Below are 23504 nucleotides of genomic sequence, written 5' to 3' on the forward strand. Positions count from 1 at the left end.
CATTCCTTGGGGAAAAGTTGAATGTGGAATGGTAGGCCATGCCCTTTTCACTCTGGTTTTATTGTGTTATTTTGAATGATCATTAATACAAAGAACATTCAATATACGTTAACAAGATATTCCTGAGTACCATGGACTCAGGGCTGCAGCAGGTCCCCTGGGGTAGATGAAGAAAGAGTGTGTGATATGTTCAGGGTCTTCGAGTCCCTTGCCAACCCTTAACAGAGGTCTACATGTTCCCTTTTCACAGCCATGCAATAAATGAGCAAAAATGAGTCTAACTTTTTAAATAAACGTTTCTTCTATTAACATAAGTAAGCAACTGAGTTTGACCAAATTTGCCTGTTTTTATGCTTTTACAAATACATACTGCATATGTATTAACATTATTTATCTCTGCAATGCATGTCTACAAGAAGCCTCACTTTGGCATTTATAGGGTGTGCACTGGCTTGATTCTGATAAGATGCTTCTAGGTAGAACACAAATAAAAGCCAATAAAAAAAACTTCATTTTTCAAGCAAGTGCATGCTTGCTTGTACATTTTGAAGTTTCACTCAAGTACAATCTCTACATTATATGAAAGCAAACTAAATGAATCGTTTTTTTGGAAACTGTTCTAATTCCTGTGTGCATTAATTAATTGAAATGCTGCCTCAAGTTAATTCCCAGTAATGTACTATTTTTCCTTGGTGGGTACTTATTTTTATGATACCAAGTAGATGGTCAGTTATGCCATCTTCCCCAGACTATTATGTTTTCCTTTGAAGTTTTCTAAGACAAATCACTGATTAATTTATTGTAAATGGTAACCACTTCCAAAATATGCGTTGGGTGCAAAACAGAACTTCTCAAGAAGTAAAGTTGATCCAAATGAGGTCTTTTCAATGCAAATTATCATCATGATAACCTTAAAGTACTTGTCCTAAATGTTTTATATGAATATGCTTGTGTGTACTTTCAATTACATACATGTAAACACTTAATAAGGATGATATATAACACAGTATACCCTTGGATAGGATTTTCCAGTCATATTACATATTCCCAAGCAGTTTATAAAATGATGCACCAAGAATAAGTTGCAATATTCTTACTTAAGACATAATATCCTATAAACACTGCATCTCTCTGTTTTCCTTCCAATAACCCAAAGCACTATTTTTGGACCTTAGGTGTTCAGAATTGAGTTGATTATATTCTTCAGTTCATGAAATGTCAAAGCACCTTTGTATCTACTGCCTGGAGGGTGAATACAGTAAGATGAGAGGGGCAGGTACTTAGGGTGACCAATCATCCCAGTTTTCTCCAAGACTGTGAAGGTTCCCGGGATGTAGCATTTGCCATGGGAATGGCCCAGGCAAATAGGGGACAAGTTGGCCATCCTACAGGTATTACAATTCCTCTTTATAACTGGAGAAACAAAGGTACAGAGAAGCAAAATGCCTTTCCCAGTTGACTCTGCAAGCAACAGGCAGATATGGGACTCAGTCCTCTGTGTGCCAATGAGAGCCCACTCACAACTAAATAGATTCCTGTTATTCCTTCTGTACCTTACTTTCACCTTGAACTTTAAGAAAATCCATACCATCTTCTGCCTTTTTGTGTACTACCATTCCCAAAGTGCCAAGCTGAAATACCACGGGCATATCGAATGGGGTCCTTTGTCTGTATACGCATTATTTAGGAGGAATGACACTGCCGCTTTGTGTTTTAAAGAATAGAATAAGTTATAATTATGACAGTTCTCTAAAGCAGAGGAAACACCAGTATAAGTTCTGTCTACACCACCAATTACCTCTTAAGGCTACTAACTATCCCCAGTCTGGACTGGGCCATATGTATAATTTCATGAAACAAATCAACTTAAATGAACCTCAGGAAAAATGACCAGGTGACCACCTTTGGAACCACTGCATGGCAATAGCAAACATTTACTAAGGCCTTACTGAGTACTGGCATGGTGTTTAGAACTTTATATGGATTGTCTGATTAAGCCTCATAACAATAATCTCATGAAGTAGAAACTATTGCTCCCATTTCATGGACAGAATAAATGAGTCTGACACGTTAAATAATTCACGAATGTCTCGCAGCTGACGTAGTTGGAGCTAACATTTACACACAGGAAGTCTGACTTCAAAACCAGTGCTTTTAGCCACCCACTACACCACTTTTAATAAAACTAGCCAAATAGTGTCCAATCTCTTCAAACAGTGTCCTAGTATCTAATCACTGAGGCAGCTCTTTATTAGGGTGGACCTAAAACTAGCTAGACTACACACTCCCGTGCACAGCTGGTATTGCTGTCTACCTGTTCAGGTCAAAAGGCAGGAGGGTTTCTGGTCATAGGTATCAAAGGATCTGAAGGAAGAGATTTTAATCTGTTGATTAATTTAGAAGATTAATTGCCCTGCCAAGCTGCTGTTATGTGATGTCTTCAGTAGCTTTATTTCTTTTTCTGAAAAATGTAAATAATATGTCCTGGGCTTCTATGAGAAATGGCTGGGTAAAATAATGAGAAAGCACTATGCAAACTGTAAAGTGCTTTAAAACAATTATCCCATATGTTAAGCAGCTTCTAAAATAGCAATTTCTTCAAATGCCCTTGCAGAGCAAATGAGACACAGCTGCTAGAATGCTCTGCAAAGAGAAGGAAATCCAGCTCTTTAAAACATCCAAGGGGAAAACACACACCGTAAAATTACTCCAAAGATGAATTTTACAAGAAACATGGAAGTGTCATCAAGTTTTTCCATGGTTAATTCTAAAAGAGTGTCAGCATCACAAAGATTAAAAAAAAAAAAAAAAGGCAGTTCTTCAACAGAAATCTGGGAAAATGTTCTTTAATGATACTGGCAGAATAGAAATAGGAGTGGTACTCACCTGAGAAACAGAAGTGAGGAAGCCAAGTTCACAGGCTCTTCTAATCTTTTCCAAAGACAAGTCTGTTGGAGGAAAAAGGAAATTAGGAGGACTTTAAAAAAAGAAAAAGGAAAAGGGAAAGTAAAGAAGAATTAGGTGTCGTGGAATGCTGCGAAGCTTTGACAGTGACTCAGCACTGGCTAACAGGCAGCCACGATTAAATGAGTTTGTTGAAAGAACCCTAATAAAACTCAGCATTCCCTGTAATCTCAGAACAAGATTGCACCACTAAAGAAAATGTTAACAACTCATTTGGCAGGGGGAGGGGTGGTGGCTGTGGTTTGATGGAAGTTGCCTGGGGGTGGGGGAACTCAGGGATGAGTCACAGGTTCCTTAGAGGAAGCAGGGTTGGGTCTCTCTCTGTCCTCTTCCCTTTTCTCTCCCTCTGTCCTGGGATTTCAGCCCTTCTACAATAAGCCAAAAGGAGCAAGTGAGCTGGTTGCTGGGCAATGGGAAATAGTGAAACTAAGTTTCACTTGTAGTGTAAAGTATAAAATGTATAAGCTGTATAAACAAGTCCTGAGCTGGGGAGGAGAGAAGAACTCCTCCTTCATCCTCCTGACCCATGACAATCAGTGCACATGCCTGTCCCTGGTTGGAAGAGTACCTAGGTTATCCAAGATAGATGCTAAGCAGGTGATTAAAATTCTTTGGAGGAAAAAGAAAATTGCAATTCCTCTTAGTAACTAATTTATTTTATGCCTTTAGCTCCTCTTTTAGGCATTAAACTCTATGCTACAACTACCCTAAATTGCTCCTGTTCTAAACTGGCCTTGGTGGACGTGGATGAACGAATAGTTTTTCACTATTGAAAGATGCAAATTTTCATATATTTGCACACAGTTCCGGTCACACCAAACTCATAATGGAAACCAGGCATTTCTCCTCTCCCTTCCCAAATAAGGATTCCCCACCTCCCCACCCTAGGTTATAGAAAGAAATAACCATTTTGATTTTCTGGCATCATTTTTCCTATTCGTAGGAAGTTGTAGGGGGGCAACTACAGGCTGACTGAATAGTTTACAATTTCACATCTTAAGAAAAAAGAAATCTGAAAGAGTTAGCAACTGGAGGTTTGGCATTTCCATATTAAGTTTTCAAAATACTGGTACTGGTTTATTTTGTTGTTGTTGTTGTTCTAGAATAAACTCAGGTGTAAAATATATTTTAATATTTGTAAGTTGTTCAGCCTGCCAAACTGTTCCAGTTCATTCCTAAATGAAGCTGCTTGGTGTTCAACAACTGATTACCATGAATGAATGGGGTATGACATCTTTCCAATTCTCCAAAAAGCTGTCAAAACAAAGCTACTACAATTTGGTTCTCCCCTTGGTAAAAAAAAAAAATAATAATAAGTTATTATTCTAATTGATTTTCTTTTGTTCTGAATAGAAACATTTTTAAATTAGGTTCTTTCTTTGTTTCTTTATCCATTTTGGCATTCCTATAGGAAGAGACAGGGAATGTTCTGTTTTTCATGAACCAGAACAATACTTGTTTGAATTTGAAACACAGCCAGGATCCAAAGAAACTATATCATGGTCTTCTGGAATGGGAAGAGCTTTTTCTCTCATGGTTCAAAAGGTGAGATTTTCCTTTTGTCTTCAGCCTTTATTGATACAAAAGAGTGAATCAACTCCACATACATGTTCAGCAGCATGAACTGAATCCCAAGATCACCAGCAAAGTAAGCTGACTCCTTGATTCTGACCAAGCCAGCAACACGCATTTGAATTTGGGTTGGATTTAGATGAGCAATTCAATAACAATATAGTGAAAAGAAGACTGGGGGCTTAGGAACCAAATCCCATAGTGACCCTGGTGAGGATTTTGCTTTTTTTATGGACAGCTTAGTAGATAGGGTCAGTCTTTTAATTTACTTAACAATTTGTAGAGAGCTTTCCCATTGTGGCACTTAATCGTTTCTTCCCAACTCAATTTCCTCATCTATACAATTGGGTTAATACAAGTTACTGCTCAGGGCTATGTGTATATAAGATGTTTATTACAGTGCCTGGCACCTAAAAAGCTGAATGAATTGTTACTTGTCCACCTGACACTTATGTGTTTCTGCTGCTAAGTGTTGATTCTCAATAAAATAATATTGGCTATAATATAGAAAAGGTAAGTAGTCCCTACCCCATCAAAAAACAATAGCAACAACAAAAAAAGTCCCTAATTTTGTCAATATTATTGATTCTTTCTTAAGGAACCCTATCACCTTGATACCTATTAAAATAATGTATTGGACACTTACCATGGGCCAGGCACTGTAATAAGTATTTTATGTGGACAATCTTATTTCATTTTCCCTACAACCCTGAGTTCAATATTGGTTATTCCTCCTTTAATCAAACTCAATCACCAATATGAAAAAAATCTCAGTGAGTATTCTTAAAACATCTATGTTAAATAAGTATTATTGCTATGGACTGAATGTTTATGTCCCTTCAAAATTCATAGGTTAAAATCCTAACCCCCAATGTGATGCTATTAGGAGGTGGAGCCTTTGGGAAAAAATTAGGTCATAAAGATGGAGCCTTCATGCATGGGGTTAGTGGCCTTATAAAAGGCTCTATTACTCTCTTTCCTCCATGTGAGGATACATCAAAAGGTTACCAGTCTGTAACCTAGAAGAGGTCCCTACACAACCATGCTGGCACCCTGATCTCATACCTTCAGGCTCCAGAACTGTGAAAAATAAATTCCTGTTGTTTATAAGCCACAGTTTATGGTATTTTGTTATAGCAGCCTGAACTAAGACAATTGCCACTGTAGCATATTTACGCAATGCCTTACCAAGCTGTGTTTTGTAAATTTTGTTCAAGCAAAGCACTCAACTACAGTTTCTAACCTCCAGAAAGTGACATTTCTTTTTACCCCAGAAACAATTTAAAGGACCCCCCCGCCTCTCTCTCTCTCTGTCTCTTAAATCATATAGGTGCTTCCAATCTCTGATTTAAGTTTATGAACTTATCATAAATAAGAATAGCTAAAAGTCCTATTTATATCTATTTAACAATTACAACCAATATCAACAAAGTACCAAATGGACAGCACTGACAGGTGGTAGAGTCAGCCACCTTGTTGAAATGAAGAGCCAGGGACCATTGAAAATTCCTTGTGAAAATCACCTTTCCCACATTTAACATCTAAAAATGCTATAGACATTTATGAACATTGAATTGGCAACTAAAAAATTTCTATACAATTATCCCTAATTATGAACAAATTTAAAGATTAGTGGAGCAATGAAGAATGGCTATGCTTGATACAGAGACATTTGCCAAGAAGAGTCCCTAGTTGAAAACACATTAGATCCCTATTTAAAAACCTCCATTGATTCGTTTGTAAAAACTTCTTAAACAGATCATTTATGGCATAGTTTTTGTGTGTGTTTGGCTTCATTGTATTTTATCTTTTGAATAAATATTTATAGAAGCATATACTTGGGCTTTATTTTCTTTTGAAGAATATTTGAGATTTTATGAGAAATGTTGTTTCCTACTTCATGGAGAAACCAAAGCAATCAAAAGGAATATTAAGCAGGGTCCCACCACTACATCTACCCACTCCCCAGCAGCATTGTTCCCCTAAGCATGCCTGTTACTGTGAATGAAAATATCCTATCTCCCATCTGAAGCCAAATCTCCCACTTGGACACTAGATTCTGCCACTGATAGGGAAAAACCCTACCCTGGGACCCCATGGCTGAACTCACTGCTGAATGGATGCTTTTTGGATCTCACTGCTGATTGGATATGTAAAGCTTGTTGCTGATTGGATACTTTTTGAATCCCACTGCTGATTGGATAACTCCTCATGCTCACAGTTGATTGGTTGTGTGTAACCCCAAGAAGTGTATAAAACCGGAGGAGAACAAGGAAGCAGTGCTCAGAATTTGGTGGCATGCCTCTCTGAGCCCGCCAGTGGAATAAAGGCTGATTCTCCGACTCTCTGTGTGGTGCTGGGTTCTTTCCCTGGTCAGTCGCTGTTAACACTTGCTGTAACACTTGCTGTACACTGGCTGGAACACCACTATTTGCTGACCCAGTGAAATTGCTTAGGGAATTTCTTCTTCCCTAGCTTTCCTAAAACATTAATCTGTCCCTCTCTTGGGCGGGGCGCAATGGCTCACACCTGTAATCCTAGCACTCTGGGAGGCCGAGGTGGGAGGATCGCTCAAGGTCAGGAGTTCGAAACCAGCCTGAGCAAGAGTGAGACCCCGTCTCTATTAAAAATAGAAAGAAATTCATTGGCCAACTAAAAATATATAGAAAAAATTAGCCAGGCATGGTGGCACATGCCTGTAGTCCCAGCTACTCGGGAGGCTGAGGCAGGAGGATTGCTTGAGCCCAGGAGTTTGAGGTTGCTGTGAGCTAGGCTGACGCCATGGCACTCCAGCCAGGGCAACAGAGTGAGACTCTGTCTCAAAAATAATAATAATAATTAATTAAAAATAAAAACCTGTCCCTCTCTGCTGGATCATCACACAACCATATTGTCATTTCTCCTAATCCAAAACAATAAACCCCTTAGCTTAACCCCACTTCCCCCATTTGTTTTCATCCCATTTCTTTGCTTCCTTTTGCAGGAACTTCAAGAGTTGGCTTTTTTCATTGTTTCCCATTCTTGTCCAATTATTCTCTTAAGCTACTTAAACCAAGCTTTAACCATCACTACTCTGACAAATTATGTTCTTGTTCAGGTCACCAGTGAGGCCTACTTATGAAATCGAAAGGACAATTTTCAGTCTTTATCTTACTGGATCTATCAGCGGCATTTGGCACTATTTTTTACTCCCTTCTCCTTGATACATTTCCTTCTTTTAGTTTTTAGGACACTGTGCCCTCTTACCTTTCTTCTCCTACCTTGATGGTCATCCCTCAGTCTCTCTTCGACCTCTTAATGCTGGCGACCCCCCGAGCTGAGTCCCTGTCTTCTTCTTCACTCTAGCTGTACCACTCACTTGATAATGTCAACATGTTTGTAATCCCAACACGTTGATGACTCCTAAATCCGCATCTTTAGCCCAGACATGCTTGACATACTCTTAAAAGCTCCACATGTGCGTAATCAACAACCAGCTCAACATCTACAATCATGTGTCTAATAGTCATTTCAAATTCAATATGTCCAAAATCCAAATCTTAGTATTCCTTACAAACCTGCTTTTCCTACAGCCATCTCAATTGATGTCAGCAATATCATATGATAATAGCAATTTCATCTTTCCAGTTGCTCAAGAGAAAATTTTGTTTCCTTTTTCTCTCACACTCTACATCCAATCTATTATGACATCCTATTGAATTTTACTTTCAAAATATATCCAGAATTGGACTGCTTCTCACCACCTCTACTGACCAGCCCATGGCTTAAGCCACATCATCTTTTGCTGGGGTTACTGGCATAGTCCCCTAACTAGTCTCTGCTACTATCCTTGCCCTACTCAACCTTTTCTCAGCATAGTATCCAGACAGATCCTGCTTAAAAAGTCAGCTCTTCATCAACACCTTGCAGTGACTCCCATTTCACTCAGATTAAAGCCAATGTCTTTTTTCAGGGACCTACAAAGCCTTATGTGGTCTTGCTCTTGCCTTTCTGTTATCTCTCTGACCTATCACGTTCCTTTCCCAGTCTTCACTTCAGCCACCCTGGCCTCGTTGCTGTTCCTTAAATGTGCTAGGCTGATTCCTGCTTTTGGGCTCTTGCACAGGCTGTTCTCCCTGCCCGCGACACTCTTCCCCAGAGATATAGTCTCACCCGCCCCAGATCTTTGCTCAAAAGACATCCTTATTTAAAATTGCAAGTGTGCACACAGTCCTCTGCCAGATCCTGCAGTCTTGAACTTCACTACTTTGTTTTAATTTCCTCCTTTCCGTAGCATCTACTACCAGAAATATAATATATTGATTCATGTCTTATGTGTTTACTGTCTGTCTCCCTCTGCTAGACTGTCGGCTCTGCAAGGGCAGGGATTGGTGTCCATCTCGGTCACCAATGGAGCTTTTTCTAAGTACCTAGAATAATGCTTGGCATAAGAAGTAACTCAATGGGTGCTGATTTTGAATGGAATATGGAATGGCTTCCAGGAAAAGAACTTCAGTAGATAACATTGTACCTATACAAAATAAGAACTTGACTTAAAATAGCTTGTACAAAATTACTGCTTAGTATTTAATTAGATTATAAAGCAAGAGGGTAGGATACCTGCATACATGGCACATATGTTGGGAAAGAGATGACAACCTGGAATGACAACCTGAGAGAAAATGGACACATATTTTTTCACCTTTGTTTTTAAGATTCGGGCAATGTATTTTCAGGTGACTGTAGAAGGAACTTGGAATAGACAACAATAGTGTGTTCTATAAAGCCATGAAGGAGTGGAACTGAAAGCTTAACTTAATAAGCAAACAAACAATTCTGGTTTTCTTTACCTAGTGTTCGTTGTAAGTCTATATAGACACTCTGACCCATAGATGCCTGCCTGCGGTTTGTGCTATTGATGGCTTATCTAAGTCTCATTTCATTACATCAGTCTCGGAAAAGAGTTGCAGTCCGTAGAATATTTGGTTTTACCAGGCTTGGCAATCTTAAGGGAAACCAAGTAGCACAGTGTTCTCAATGTGTGGTCCCTGTACTTCTAGCATTAACACCACCTGGGAACTTGTCATAATTACATATTCTTGGTATCCACCCCTTTCCAGATTTACATAATCAGAAACTCTGAGGGCAGTACCCAGCCATCTGTGACTTAACAAGTATGGTTCTGATGCCCACTCAGGTTTGAGAGCCATCGAGGAAGCAAAGTTGTTCGTTTACAAGTTTACAGGGACTTTCTTAGCAAGGCAACGTTAGAATACAGACTTCTTTCATTGATAAATGCAATAAGTTTGCTCCATTATACAGCACCCAACCATTGCTCATGGGGCTTCTCTCTTGCACTAACCTTTGTGAAATACTCTTTCTGGGCATTCTGCCTCAGATTAACGAGAAAGTGGTAGACTGCTCACATATTCCAGAAGCCTGACTTAACGGATTGCATAACACGCTGAGCCGCTTGGCTCCAGGCTCTTCCTGTTAAGATTTATGAATCCAGATTGTCACACACCATTTCTCAACATATCTTCAAGTTGACAATTTCAACAGTAAAGATGACCATAATGAAATGTGAATTAAGGGGGGGAAAACAGATAGTGATGGTTGTAAGAATTTGTCAAAAAATAAATTCCTAATTAAAAATAGTAATCCACCAGTAGGTCACCAAGAGCCCCTTTGCTTTGATTATTCACACAAAAACCATTAGTTTTTAAGTTATTCATTTAAAGTCTAGAACTCCATCTAGTCTATGAAGTCTAAAACAAATATTCTTTAAGGCCCAATTTCATAGGACTCTCACATTCCATTAGTCCTTTAAAGGTAGGCACGGATCCCATCTTGCAGATGACAAAACAGAAGCTCAGTGATTTATCTAAGGTCACATCATTATGGACAAAGTCACAACTAAGCCTCAGATTCCTTGAATTTTCTTATAGATGTCAATTCAATATAATAAACATGTATTAAGTACCTGTTCTATACCAGGCCCTGGATTAGGGCCTGGGGCTATGCAAATTTCTGATGTAGTCCCTGCCTTTAAAAAGCTCAATGCAAGAGACCCTGTCTCCCTGATTATTTAATACCCACTTTTGGCTGACTTTGAACTCCAGTGAAGTAATGAAAGGAATACTTTTGCATGGAAAGAAATCATGAAGCAGCAAGGATTTCATCACAAGGCGAACCAAGGTCCTCACACTGATCCTGCACCATTTAATCAAGGCACCACGGTGCCCTACTTCTTGGTGATGAAGAGTTTCAAAGTGCCCTATCGTGTGCTATTAATGTTTCATAGCCAGAACAAAATGTAGAGATGCCACGGTAGCAAACGATATGCTTGTAGAAAAGGCAATAGGAATCAGCACTCAGAGGCAGAGAAGCATAAAAGCTAACTATGAACAAATTGCATTTTACAATGTAAAAATAACATGATGTTCAGCTGTACTCCCGAAACAAAGACATGTGAGAACTAGTATGTACTCCTTCTGCTATTCTCTTCATTTTACAAGTATGAGGTTGAGTTTGAGGGGTGTCCATATTTTTTAAGACACTTTAGCAGCTCTGCATTAGCAAATGTTCAGGTGAAGGCAATAAACTTACGTGGCTAGGAATTGGAGGACAAGTTCTGGTCTCCACTCTGACACATACTAGCTTTATAACCTAAGGTAAGATCTTTTTGGTGGAGGGAGAGGCCAAAATAAGACAGTTGCAGACAGGATTTTTTTTTTTTTTTTTTTTTAGGAATGTCAGTTTTCCATAAAGTATTCAAATCTGTACAAATTTGAGGCCATATTTATTTATTCAGTCAACATTTTAAGCACCTATAATGTACTCTGAGTGGCACTTAAATCTGGGGCTATCTGGGTGAATATATAGTTGTCCCTCTGTATCTGTGGGGCACTAATTCCAGGACCACCTCTGAATATCAAAAGCCACAGATATTCGAGTCTCTTATATCAACTGGTGTAGTATATTCATATAACCTACACACATCCTCTACTATACTTTAAATCACCTCCAGATTACTTATGATACCAAATACAATGTAAGTACTACATAAATAATTGTTCTATTGTACTGTTTAGGGAATTATGACAAGAAAAAAATATGAAAAACTATCCATTTTTTTTTCAAATGTTTTTGATCTGTGGTTGGTTTAATCCATGGATGATGAACCTACAGATATGAAAGGCTGATGATAACAGTGTTGGTGTTTATGATTCTGTTATAGAATAGCTAAGAAACATCCTCAGAATAGTAGCCCAAAATGACCTGAAGTATGAAAAAATTGGATGCTAAGAGAGCATTTTAAATGAGTTGGGACTACTCGATTAGAAAGGTAAAACACTGGGAGGGAGATGTAAATTTAAATAACTTAAAAAAATTTACAGTGTCATTTTAAGAAGAGTTTAGGTCAGCTAACATGAAAGCAAAGAAAAAGATAAAAGTTAGCCTCAAGTCATAGAAAAAAAGATTTAGGGAAGTGATTAGAAAGACTTTTTTTCTGGAACACTAGAGCTGGTTATTGAAAAAACTGTGTTGAATTGCTCTGCAGAAGACATGTGGAAAGTGATTCACTAATTCTCTCTCTCGATGGCTTCAAAGATATAACTAGAAGTTGGGTGCTAGAATAGTCATTTTCTTGAAGTTCCACGTCTAAAATGCTGTGAATGGTAACTAGGTGGATTAAAAGTCTGTTTTCTTGTCTCTCCCTTATTTGGCTGGCATGTCTAATTCCCGAATTGGAAACTCATACAAATTGCGATGAAATGTATCACAGACCATGACTCACTATGAAAAGGACAAGTGTGCAAATTGCCTTACCAGTGAAAAATCCTCTGCCTGCCCTCCCCTTTCTTCCTGGGACAAGACTTCAGTTCTTTTCTCTGATTCATATCCTGAGGAAATCAAGAGAACACAAAATGGCTGTGTCCAATGAAAAATGTCTCCAATCCACACTTTTAAGAATGTAAGCTCTTTTTAATCCAGATAGTCATTGTCTCCCCAAGAAAGTCTTTCCTTCAGAAGAACTTGGTGCCATTTAAGGTAGGAAAAAGGGGAAGAATGCCATTCATGCAATGGAAGTTATGTATTAAGTCCCTTTAGCCAACAGATCTACAAAGGGCACCTGCCATGGCAGCAATTTTAAAGATGGGAATTAGTAGGTGAAAGAACTAACGTGTATGTAAGCCCCCTGGCATCAATTATGCTAGATGCTCTTCTATAGCAATAGTTAACATTAACTGAATGCTTACTAGGTATCAAGTAAGCATTCTAAGGTTCTCATGCATTATTTGGTTTAATCCAAACAACTCCATGAAACAAATCTTATTATGGACCCTAACACACAGATGAGGAAAATGAAGCTCAGACAGGTTAGCTAATTTGCTCAAGATGATGTATTACTAGCAAGTAAAAAGCAGAAATGGGAATCAAATCCATAACTGTGTGACATCAGAACAGAAACTTCTAACTGCTCTTTATTTGGTCCTTTAAGAAACTGTAGATATACTAGCCCCATTTTTATGTGAGAAAATGGAATCTGAGAAGATAAGCAAGTCGATCAAGAGTACGAAAATTATTGATATTATTGGCCTGGGATGTGAACTCAGGTCAGGTGGACTCCAATGTTCATGCTGTAGTCAAAACACAGAAACCTCAAGAGATGAGCAGATATTCTCACATTTACTTCATGCAAATTATTCTTAAGTCAATTCAAACATACCAAATGCCTACTCTGTACAAAACACTGCATGTAAGACTTTGAAGACAGTATGAAAGAATTAAATATATTCTACCTGCCACCAATGCACTTTAAATTCTACTTGGCAGAGAAAATATCCATATGAATGGACTGAGGTCAGTTGCAGAGCTCTGTGTCGCCATAGGTAAAATGACATCTTATGAACCGAATAAATTCTGAAGAGATATTGGCGGATACAGTGATTAAAGAAGAAAGCTGATCAAGAAAATCTTCTTAGAGGAGGGATAAAATGATGTGTCTGATGACTAGAGTTGATCTCATTACCTAACAGCTTCCTGGCTATTTTGTGAGTAGAAAGAGAACACACTTTGGAGAGCCTATGGAAAGAAAATATAATCTTAGCACTTATTGGAAAGGCTCTATGAAATACATGGCTCACCATCACAGAGCCATGGAAAGGTTGAAGGAAAGGAAAGGATTTTTCTGTGATTAAAGTTAAAACTACTAGCGATTACTCTTTCCCTTGGCTAGTAGGTTTCCATAGGGTCCCATCAAATACAAACCATAATAGTTATAAATCAAACCCATACTCATTCCTTATAAAGAAAGGCAAATGGGCAGAGGAAGAGGAAGAGTCAATTTCAACATTTTCAAGGGATTTTCCATGAAATCTATCATCTATCCAGTCCAACAGAAAAGAAGAAACAAATTTTTTTCTGAATTAATATTGAGAAAAGATTTACTGGATGAATGGACTCAGGCGCTGATTGCTTACTGCAGCCTTCCTCCTCCTCTACAGTTTTCCAATTTAATAAAGAATAGGCTATTTAAAAGAACCCTTGGATAGTAACCATGTATTCCCTATTTACAATATTTACCTAAGCTATGTTCAACTTTTCTTCAATCTAAGGCATGGACTTCAGCCTTCAATAGAACTACTCACTGAGACTTCTCTAAGAACAGCATTTTACTTCTATCTAGGAACAAGAGGTATTCAAGATGTTACTGAGTTTTACTAAATAAAACAGTTCCAAAGTCAAATAACTTCAGGAAAGCTGAGTGTATTTTATTTTATTTTGCAGCCTTTGATACACGCACGTACATTTTATATCTCTAATGGGGACATATTCAACATTTCTTAAACTCGTTTGACCTTAGAATACCTCCTTATTTTGTGGAACTTGTACTGATATCTCATAGACTTCATATTCCAGAAAAGGAGCCATGCTTTTCCTCCTTACATGAGTTTTGGAAAGGCAGCTTTTTAGAATAGTTAGATCCGAGTAGATGGAATAATGCGTGAAGAGAAAGGACTACCAACTGGCCATGACTTTGATCCCACACCTGGGAGTGATGGCCCCTACTTCTAGGTTCTCTGAATGCACCATTGAATAAGAGTGAGTGATAAATTTCTGATGTCTCACTTAGTGCTTTCCAGGGCCATGTTCACAGCAACATGGAGGAGCACTGGAGTCACTCTTTCCGGTAATGATCAGCTCGGTGTTGGTGTCAGTGGTGAATGGGAATTTTTTCCCCAAAGAAGAGCTAAGGCTCTCTAGAACTGAAGGAGTATGTGGAATGAAGGGCTATTTACTCTATGTGCCTGAACACACTGGGACAATTAAATTTTAGTATTTCACCCACAGTCTTTGAAATGCACTCAAAAGAGTTTAGATTCCACTAGGAGGTCATTCTGCATCTATTGGATGCAATTCTTTGCCCTTCCCCACATCTGACCAGAGTATAAGACTGGCACATGCAGAATATAATGAAATCACACTTCTTACAGATTGCTTGTACAAATGTGACTGTAAAATACCACTATTGCTGATGACCATTTCAAGAGGGGGAAATGGAGACACTGAAGGGAAAGTTGCACATTTCAAGAAGGAAATCCTCAGATAAAATTTCTGTCTGCAAGAATGCAGTTTGCTTAGTAGGGATAACACCTTAAAATCAGAATGCCCAAACTACTTAACATCACCTGTGCAGCTGAGTCAGACTGCCCACCCTGAAGTGGTATTTTTCTGCCCTATCCTCAGAGTCAGAAAGGTATAAAAAGCCATAGTCAACTCATTAACATGATTTTGCAATAGCATTCACCAAGATTTTTAGCCAGTAAGAAAATTAACCTACTTCCTAATGTAAATATTGTATTTTTCCATGCAACTATATTTATACATCTTTTTATATCTTCCAAATATCCTTGTCAATTAAGAATTCTCTATTTTACTGATAAACATATTTAAAGAATAACTTATGTTTGTAGAGTGTTTTACAGTTTACTAAGTATTTTCATTTACATGTCTTATTTTATCCTCAGTATTACTGCGAGAGATGAATTTTAATGTCTTCATTTCACAATGTAGAAATTAGGGATTGAGAAATTATTACCAAGCTAATATTTGGCAGAGTGAGATTGAAACCCAGACTTTCTGATTTCACATTTAGTGTCGTCAACCCCTCATGAAATGAGTCAAGACCCCCATTTTCTGAGAGATGTCCAGGGTAAGCACATGGTGACCCTAAGCTTTTCAATACTCCCAGTGCATTGTACTGCAACAAATCTTCATTGCAAACTGTCCTATTTTCCATTTCATGAGTCTCTGCCTTATCTATCCAACTTGTACATAAGCCTTTGATTACATTGTAATTTTAGGCATCCCCTGACCTCATATGCTGTTCTTGGTGCAAAGAATGTTCTCTCCCTTCTGACCTCACACAACCTATTCAACAGGACTTAGCCCTTCCCACCTCTTGAGAACTCTGTCTGGTCTCCGAACTGCCATCCTTGCTTCAGATAAAAGACTCTCCTGTGTACTCCTACAGAACCCAGCACTGACATCTATGAGACTCACCCGGTGTCATGCACTGCAAGTGTCTGTTTATCATCCATTTCCCACTTGACCTTGATCACCTTGAGAACAGGAATCTTACGTTACTTCTCTTTGAATCCCCAAAACCCAGCACGCAGTAGGCTGTCAATAATTGATAAGTAAATAACTGAATAAATAAAGCAACAGAAAACCAATGAATGCAGTCAGTGGCTTTGAGGAGTTCCCAGTCTCGTGAGCGAGAAACACCTGTCACGAGACCAGGACGAACGACATGACAAGTTGCACTTCCCGGGTACAGATGGGCTCCAGGTGCTCTGGAAGCACAGACAGGAAGGGAGTGTGCTGCCCTGGCAGTTGGGCCTCGGAGAAAGCAAAGCTGAATGGGGTCTTCAAAGGAGAGTGGAGAGTCACCCAGTGTTTGCAGGGCCGAGAGAAGTGAGGTGGGAGTGGGAGGGAAAGGGGGAAGACCGGCTCTCGAGAGGCTCTATTTTATTTGGGCTGTAGAGCAACCTTTCCTCAGGGGAAGCTGACCCTCTCTCCACCCAAACTTATGGGACTAGTAGCAGCTGCCGGTCATGTTCTCTTGTTTTCTTGGCTCAGAGGACTTCCCAGAGGTTTTGCAAATTTCTCCAGCCTCCTGAAGGAAGCGGATCTGAGAGAATAAAGCTCACCCAGAGAGAGAAGCCAAAAATAAAGTGGAAGGAAGTGATGGAGTCTTCAATTCTAGAAATATCTGGAGCCTCATGTACCCTAACCTTTCCTGAAGTTTGGTTTCCTACCTAGATACTAACTTAAGCTGAGTTTCTGTCACTTGCAAACACAAGATTCCTGACCAACACCAAGTCCTGAAAAATATTTTCTAGATCATGAACATAGAGACAGGCACAAAGTAGCTACTCAAGATTGTATTCCTCAAGTGGACCTTTTCCCATCATCTAATTCGACCCCTTTATTTAAAGAGGGAGACACAGTCTTAAGTCCCTTTTCCAAGTACCACCCAGTTCTAGTTTATACTGGTATAAACCAGTTCAAGTTTACACTGGAACTTGAACTTTCTTCCCAGAACAGCATCTTCTCCACCACAGACTGCCTCCTTTGCTATTTGCTGCCTAATTTGCCTCAAGGTAAGAGGTAATCAGGAGATTCACATTTGGTGAAAAAAATGAAAATGGACAAAAAAAATTCATGCTGTGACTATAAAGTACAACATTATTTTTTTTTAATTCATTTAACAATAGTTTCTGACAAGCACCTGCCTCTGAGGTAGGCGGGTATTCTGAAAAAAACAAGATTGACCTCAAGTAGTTCACCATAGACAGTGAGAAACAGTACAGCTTCCCAGAGCTCATATACCCTCAACCTGACAATCTGGGAGGATATGTACTTACTTACTACCTTTGTGATTACTGGTAAGTCCCTTTTGAACCAGTTATGAGGCAAACAAAAATGTCAGCTCCTAGTTTTATAGTTGCATTTAAATTCATTTTTAACCAAAACCGGGTCCTCCTGCTGGACCCATTGAATATGGCACTCAAGTTTAAAACACACACACACACACACACACACATACACACACACACACACACGCATAAAACAGTTTCCAAAGACAATGATTTTTTGCCCCATGAATTATATTAACAGAATATGCTACAGGTTCTGAGTTGTACTGTAAAATAGGAGGTTCCAAGATCTTTTGCCCAAGGCTAGGTAGACAGCATCACTACCCTGAAAAGAACCATACTATTCAAGATGAGTATGTTTTTACGCATTTGTTAAAATAATGAGCTCTAAAATTTATATTAAATTTCCAGACAGGCCTAGAGGCAGGATTACCTTAAGTCACCTTGAGTCTCTTCCAGCTCCGTGATTCTACGATTGCTTATACTGGATTTCTCCAAGCCTGTGATGGGCTGAAGAGCTATTTCTGTGCTAGTTCTTTTCCTTATATAGGTCAAATCTCATTCCAACGAGTACCATAACAATAACCACCTCATGCCCTGGTTATTTTAGACAACCTGATAAAATGAGAATCGAGTATGACCTCCAAGCCGGAGTTGGCTGGCTGTTGGAGAATTTGACCTGAATATTATTTAAGTGAGGAGGTGGCCAGTGTCTTAAGTTTTTATCTTCACAGCACTGGGCCATTGCAGAACAGTCAGACTGAAGGTACAGAAAATTTATCACGGAATCCAAACCACTGTGCTCAGAGTCCAGAATCAGTGACTCTACTTGCCTTGTGATAGATACTGCAAAATCAGAATGCCTAGGGACTTGATGCTTTGTAAGGATGGTGTCCAACTTATCCTGTCCAGTCCAGCCAGAGGGCCAGGGCAATCTGCCCATCTTAATCCAAGCCTATTAACAAGCCCTCTTATCATATTGGGCACCCCAAACCTGAGGTTTTTGAGGTTTCTTTCTCCATTCTTGCCTAGGGTGCTAGATTCATGCTTCTTTTCACATACATTGTTCCTGCTTGGAATGAGGTACTAGTTGCTGCTCTCTGACATGTTCCTTTACAAGAATGTAAACTCCATGGGGAGAGATATTTGTTTGATTGGCTTCAAGCAGTATTTATTATCTGGGTCCTCTTATTAGAATCTATGTTCCACAAAAGCATGAAATCTCATGCCTAGAACAGTGCCTCGTACATAGTAAGTGCTGATAACTATTTGTTGAATTAATGAATGAATGATGATAAATAGTTATTCTTTAAGACTTAACTCCAATGCCACCCCTCCCTTCCCAAAGCACTTATGGGTCTTTTCTCTGATCCTTTAGTACTGTTTAAATTTATTTCTCTATAATAACACTTACAGGATACTCTCCATATTGTTCATATCTCTTTCCCCAATTAAACTGGGGAATATTTTATGGCAGAAACTTATGTTTTATAATGCTATATTCTTTGTGCTTAAAACAGTAGGAGTCCAATAGGTGCTTATTGCTCAAATGATTGAAAGAATGAATAAAAATATTTCTCTCATAAAATAATAAATGCTAAAGATTTATGATTTAACATTATACCTCAAATTTTGCCTGGACTCCAGAGCTTTCCATGGATCAAACTGCAGAAGCCATGAGTCACTGGGCTTGGAGGGGAGGGGTGTTTGTTTGTGGAGGAATTTTGTTTCCCAACCTCGATGAATCACATGTATAATCACCCGAACTGCATCCTGTCTGGGGAAGTAACCAAAACCCCTATTTCTGGCCCCAATGGCTTTTTGGTTTTATGAGTAAATGCCACTGGCATGCCATTAAATAAATGCCCTCGGAAAGCCCTGAGCCAGTGCTATGACCTACAGTAGTCAGGGTCATCACAGAAGAGCGGGCTTACAATTAGAGCACAAGATAAAGGAGTTATCTTTCTCACCTTGCCTCTACCAGGTGACCTGCGTCCAACTTCTTTTCAAAGATCCGTTACACTCTATTCCAAGTCACAGGTACAACCATGTAATTCTCCTACATGCAAATATTCAATGGCTCTCACCATCTACAAAATAAAGAGGAAACTTCTTACCCTACAATCCAAGGCTCTCCAGAACCTGGTTCTGACCTGCTTCTCCCATCTTATCTCCCCCCATTGTGGTATAAGCATATGCTCCACATCGAATGGACGATTTTCTCAACACATACAAGCCCTACACTTTGCTCTATGATTTTGCCCCCTCTGTTTCCTCCTAGAATGTCCAGTCTCTTTCATTTCAAATGTCTTAGACTCAAATATTCTTCAAGTCTCACAAATGCCACTTCCTCTATAATATCTTCTGTGATTGTCCAATAAGGAGGAATAACTTCTCCTTTGAGCACGCTTAAGATTTTTATCCCATTGCTTGTTTCTACTGTGTATTATAAACACACATGCACATGTTTGTTTCTCTAATAAATCATGTCCTAGAGAACGTCTGAATCTTAGTCAATGCAATACTCCTTCAAATCCTAGCAGTGCCTAGCAGAGTGGACACTCAGAATAACTAAGTTGTTTGAATAGACAATTGAATTAGCCTAATGGTCTGAATCCTTATCTTTGGCTTGCAATCTGCAGGAAAGGTTCCATGTAGGAATTTCTTATTCCTAATTCGAATAAAAAGGAAATGCAACTAAGAGGCTATTTGCTGTTTCAAGAAGCAAACTTTTAAAAAAGATGGCATATTTCAAAAACAAAGACTTTTCTATATCTGCTGCTTTGGAATATCCATGTCACAGTGCCAATTTAGGGTGGATACGTTCCTTCAGTATGGCTAAGTGAGAGATGATGCAATAAAGCTTAGCTTTGTTTGACTGCAAAGCACTTTGCTTTCCTTTCTGTTTATGAGTATAACTGGTTATGAGAATGGGGATATAGAAGCAGACAAGGCTAAAATTGCCCAGGCCAAGGTCAGATAAAGAGAGAACAGAATGTCAAGAGTTTTGCTTCCTCTGTTGTCTTTTGGCAATGATCACCTCTGGGTGGATGAATGAGACAGGTGGCCATCACTGCAGTTTGAGAGCCATCTCCTTCATCATGGCTCTGAGAGATGCCATCAGGACAGTGTTCTTCCCTCTTTATAAGTCAAGTCCTTCCTACACCACTTCATGGCTCAATGACCATGGAAAAGTTTGCAACTCCATCAGTTAAGTGACGATGAGGATAATAATATCTGTTATAACAAAGCATAGTCAGACTTTATAAATTCTAAAGTGCTGCTCAAATATTAGTTGCTACCATACATTTTTTCATTACCCTATAGCAAAGGGTGGTAAAAGTTTTTTGTAAGGGCCTGATAGTAAGTATTTTAGGATTTGTAGGCTGTGTGGTCTCTGTTGTAACTATTCAACTGTGCCTTTGTAGTAGGAAAGCAGCCATAGATAATATGTAAATGGATAAATGGGCCTTGTTCCAATAAAACTTTATTTACAAAAATAGGTGGCAGAGCAGATTTGGCCCATGGACCATATTTGCGAATCCCTGTCTATACCGTTGGTAAGAATGAAACACCAGAGGCAGAGAGGAGTACCTAAACTCCTTTTCTGGCATGAAGAATGACATTGTTAGGTTTGCGAACAATCGTCCTGAGACTCCCAGACATTTTTTTCAAGGTACTCCTTAAAATTAGAGTTTTAATTTTGGACTTTATCATCACAATCCTCATCATCAACATCATTTTGTACCTATCTGAGAAGTATTACCAAGAAAGGCATAAACGAACCCTAGTTTTCTATACATACCACTTGACCACATTCTCTTCTGGGAAAGACAGTTTTGATTATTGTTAAAGAAAATATCAATCATACTTGTGGTGAAAGGTCGCTACATTTTTTAACAAATTGGTCCTCTGAGCAAGATGAATTTTAATGGATTGGTTTATTAACCTAAAGGTTGAACCAGACTGAGAGTAACTGAATGATTTGTTCATAATTAGTATTATTTATAATTATTTTACTTGGGAAAAAATATCACCTTAAATGTCAGGATGTTTTTTAATTGCTTCAGATGAGATTCAAAATAATTGACTTTGCAAACGTATTTTAAAAAACTCATTTAAAAATATCTGAAGCTGCTGACAGTCTGTCTAGAAGAGGCAAGATATTGATATTCATTACTAGGAACAGGGCAGAAATTGATCCATGATTTTTTTTAACCACATGAATTGTGTATTGTGGTCACTTCTGGACTCTAAAATAGCTGAAATGCTGATAGAACGGTGTGTTTGTGTCTCCTCCTATTAAATCTGCTAAGTAAGTATGCTGTGTAAATGTTGGCATATGTTTTTTGCTCAAATATATATCTGTATATATTTTGTATTAACATGCTTGAAAGAAGGGAAATATATATACATATATTTGTGGTTGTAGGAAAATACAAATGGTCTGTGTACCCATTGTGCATCTAGACATGTGATTTCAACAGGATGCTAACTTTTTGAAAGTAAGTAGGTGTATGACTTAATCTTAGCATCTCTATAAATATTTGATTTATCATGTGATTGGTAGAGATGAAAAAAAGTAAGAGAACATATTAACAGCTGGAGAAAGGTGGCTTTTAAAATAATTTAAATTGTGAAATATGGGTAAATCACTAGTAAGAAACATGCAACATAATCATGATGATAGTACCTTGCAATAATACAGCACTTTCAGAGTCCCAAACTGTTGATGTGTGCAGATATAATCTCACTTGCCCCTCACAACTACATCTGGATGCAAGAAGGAAGGGTAGTAACAGCAGCAATGTCCAGGACTCTGACCAATCACTCATCCAGGTAGCCAAGCAGACACTATCAATCATTATCTCATGTTTAAGAAATAGAAAAGTGTCACTGAGGCTGGGCAAAAGAACATTTGATGGTGGCTAAAAGGGAAAGAACACAAAGTTTCCCATTTATCTGCCAACAAGGCTACTCTAAAAAGTGCTGCAGATATAGGGAGTCATGTATTTAAATTTTCCCAAAAATACTGGAATAAGACTGATATATATATTATACACAATGCATATTATATATTATCTTGTTCTTATTATATATATATATGTATATTTTTTTCCTCCAAAGCGCAGTAGGCAAATCCCCTGCTGAGAGTAGTAAGGGTATATTAACTGATTAATTATTATTAATGCCATCTTTTATTTAGCTAGCAATTATAATCTATTAAGAGCATTTATTCACATTATCTTACTTATTCAATCCTCAGAAAAACCCTGTAAGGCTCATCAGTAATATATTATTATCTCCCTATTATAGACAAAGAAAAAGGAAACTCAGATATTTCCTTGCTTATGCTAATCTCGCCAATAAGCAAAGCCTGGACTACACCGGAAGGCATTCCGACTCCTAGGCTATTGCTTGGAGCAACTGTGGAAGATTTGAAAGAAAGGGAAAGTGTGCAACATTAGTTCAGAGTGGAGAGAACCTGAAAATGCTCCAACAGACCAAAATTCCTGCTAGTTTAGGTCAAAGTCCGGAGTAGGTGTGGCTCTATGACACACAACCAGAATAATCAGGTCCACTTGCGGGCACACCGACTCACTCTGAATCTTCTAGTGTAAGTGAGCATTCGCTGTCAATCTCCCAGCCTCTCATGTCTTGTGAAGTTTTGGGGGCAGCCGAGTTGGAACCAACTTCAAACCAACTTAAGTCTCTGATTCAGTTCCCAAACCCTCCACACCCCGGGTTTCTCAGATCCATGGTCAGCCTTTTGCATTACACCCTACAGCCCTTTTTTTTTTCTTTTGCACTCCCTGGGCTCCTCCCTCCTCTTTCCCCTGATCTCCCAACTCCTCCAGCGCTGCCTTCCCCCTTTAATCTCTGCTGACTGCCCTCTGTGTCTGCTCCACCCACTCCTCCCACCCCAGCTCCGTGCCTTCCCCCCCATGAGCCCCTCGGTGGTCCTCTTGCAGCACCTACCTGTGTCCTGCAGTCACAGGCACCTCCTGGTTGCCCCTCAGAGTCTCTGCTGCCAGCCTC

At 38.9% G+C, this 23504-nt stretch overlaps 1 long non-coding RNA gene across 2 annotated transcripts in view; it reads right to left on the minus strand.

The window, feature by feature from the left end:
* The window catches only part of LOC105885175 (uncharacterized), a 434201-nt gene that overhangs the window by 239277 nt on the left and 171420 nt on the right, over positions 1-23504 (minus strand). For both annotated transcript variants that reach the window (XR_012919005.1, XR_012919004.1), the window contains exon 4: positions 2887-2948. This is a non-coding gene — a long non-coding RNA (uncharacterized LOC105885175). The remainder of the gene's footprint in view (positions 1-2886; positions 2949-23504) is intronic.

This window comes from Microcebus murinus, chromosome 4, assembly GCF_040939455.1.
Source record: "Microcebus murinus isolate Inina chromosome 4, M.murinus_Inina_mat1.0, whole genome shotgun sequence".
Lineage (NCBI taxonomy): Eukaryota > Metazoa > Chordata > Mammalia > Primates > Cheirogaleidae > Microcebus > Microcebus murinus.